Here is a 2,711-nt window from a genome sequence, read left to right on the forward strand (position 1 = left end):
ACCTACGACGCGAACGCGAAAATAGAAGACTACTGCATCGGAGATAGGGATAGATACGCGGAGATAGATACTCCACAACGAAGCCGTACAGCGCAGGCGTTCAGCTAAATTGACCCCGAAGCGGATAGGCGTGTACGAAGTAATCGCGAGAAATTCGGCGGTTAACTATACCATAAAAGTGGGTCGTAAGACTATGCTAGTTCACGGGAACCGTCTAAAGAACTTCGCCGAGCACTAGGAAGGAAGCGGGATGGCCACAGCCGGAGGACGAACGGAAATAATCCAAGAACCCGGCACTTGAAGGAGCACACACTATTTATTCTCTCTCCCTACAATTCCCGCCCGCACGTCGGGCACTCCACAAGAAATAGCCTTCGAAGGCCCAGAAAATCGGGGGGATCTTCATCAATGGCGAAAACATCGAGGTCCCACAGGGCCTCCACCGTCCAGCGGCACAGGAACCGTCGGCGCCGGATTTCCCGGAGCACTCGTACTCCGAACCTCTCCACCGCAGACCGAGCATCCCTCCTCACAGGGATTATTAGCTGGTGCTAAGAAGCGAAAGACAAAGAAGCCGTTAAAAAAGGGATGCAGCGAACCACCTAGCTCACAAGCGGAAAATGATGTTTGCCGATACTAACCAATTCACGCAAAACGGCGGGCCCCATGTCCGCGCCTTCACAGAAGATTATCGCGTGTGAGCGCTCCATCGTCTTCAAGCGAGTGAATCAGAATGAGCACTCGAGAGCCCGTCGCGACTGAAACCGGCAAAAAGGGGGAATTGAAAAAAAAAGGGGAATTAAAAAAAAAGAGGGAATTCGCACTGAATAGGCAATTCCACGATTCGGCCAGTTTCAAGTAACACGCTATTCCTCTTGCAGAACTGTCCTGCTGACGGCAAGCCACGTAAACACCAGAGAAACGGAAAAGGGGTTTACGGTAACCACGTTTGCCAGCAATCCGGGAATATTTTATGAAGAAATCGGAACCTTCTCGGAAGCCAAGGCCACATGGAGACTAGCCGTTACCATGGATCTCGTGGCCTTTTTGAAACGAGAAGCCGACGTCAGCGCTAATTTGCGGCTGCTATTAGACATCTGCGAGAAACAAGGAAGACACGAATGACAATGACGAATGACGAAAACAAGAATGACCCTCTCTGTCCAGCCATTGCTGATGCCGTGGCCAGGATGGTGCGTATAATAGAAGACGAAATGAGAACGGTTCACGACCTCGTGAAACCGGACTCAGCGCGTAGGCGCAGGGGATTGATCGACGGGTTAGCATCAATTATAAAGTCCATCACCGGAAATATGGATGCCGCGGACGCGGAAAGGATCAACCAAGAAATCGCCGCCATACGCTCCAACTAGCGAACGCTGAAGGAGAGCATGAAGGACCAATTACAGGTGGTCGAGTCCACGTTGCACCTCTTCAACGACACCTTCACTAACGTGCAGAGCAACGAACTGGCTCTCCAAGAACTCATTGCCCATGTAAACCTTACACTGACGGCAGATCTGAGTATAGTGATGAAAGAACAAAGGCTAGATGAGGGCCTCACCGCCCTAAGCGTGATAGTCGAGGCACTACAGAATGACGTGAAAGAATTGGTTTGGCTGTTACTTGAGATTGCGAGCGGTAAGGTGAGTGCAGCGGTGTTACCACCGAGAAAACTCGTAGAGTACCTAACAGATGCACTACCTCACTTACCAACGGGAACTGGATTCCCGGTGCCAATTGAACGCAACGAAGCATCTACCCTAATGAGACTAGCCGATACGAAGACCTTCAGTCAAGGGAACGCCATCGTCGTCATATTCGACTTTCCGTTAATAAGCCAGAAGAGGTACTGCGTAAGCAAGGTATACCCGATACCCGTGAGGTCAGAGAACGGGGCTTACTACTACCCCGACACCTCGGAAGACCTCGTGATTGTGGACCAGGAAAATCGAAACTTCCTACGAATGACCAACCTGGAATTGAAGGATTGCAAACATTTCGCGAGTAGATATATATGCAATCCCCTGCATCCGTCAATTCCTCTAACGAGCTCAGCACCGTGCAACGTGCTGGCATTCGCAAAAATGGACACGGGCAACGGCCTTCACTGTCCAAAGCGGGTCGTCACGCTCGACCATATCCTAGTGATTACTATGCACCAGCCGGGTAAATGGTTATTTGTAGCGCCCACCGACGAACCTATAAGAATTACCTGCGACGGAAACCCCGCCTCGCACGAAACATTAAGACACGTAGGTGTATTGACTTTGGTAGGCGTATGTACGGTAACCGCCCAGAGTTTCAGCTTGCGAAACATCCGTCGCATCACCCAGGTCGCCAACGAGGACTACTTGCCCCCCTTCAATCTCACACTATCGGAGATGGACCAAGTTAGTCCCCCGCGAGTGACCAGCGATATCGGAACGGTGAAACTTGTTAAAGTGCTACGAAACCCCGAGGAGTTAGCGCCTTCAATCTCACACTATCGGAGATGGACCAAGTTAGTCCCCCGCGAGTGACCAGCGATATCGGAATGGTGAAACTTGTTAAAGTGCTACGAAACCCCGAGGAGTTAGCGCACCTCGGGACGCGAGTGTCTAGCATTAAGACAAGCCTGGACCAGGACGACCAACACCGAGAACAATATTATCACAATCTAGGATGCTACTCATTGGGTACAATAGCGCCAATAGCATTGGTTTGTTTTG

The sequence above is a fragment of the Cephus cinctus genome, unplaced genomic scaffold (genome assembly GCF_000341935.2).
Source record: "Cephus cinctus unplaced genomic scaffold, Ccin1 Ccin1_scaffold0184, whole genome shotgun sequence".
In the NCBI taxonomy this organism is placed as follows: Eukaryota; Metazoa; Arthropoda; class Insecta; order Hymenoptera; family Cephidae; genus Cephus; species Cephus cinctus.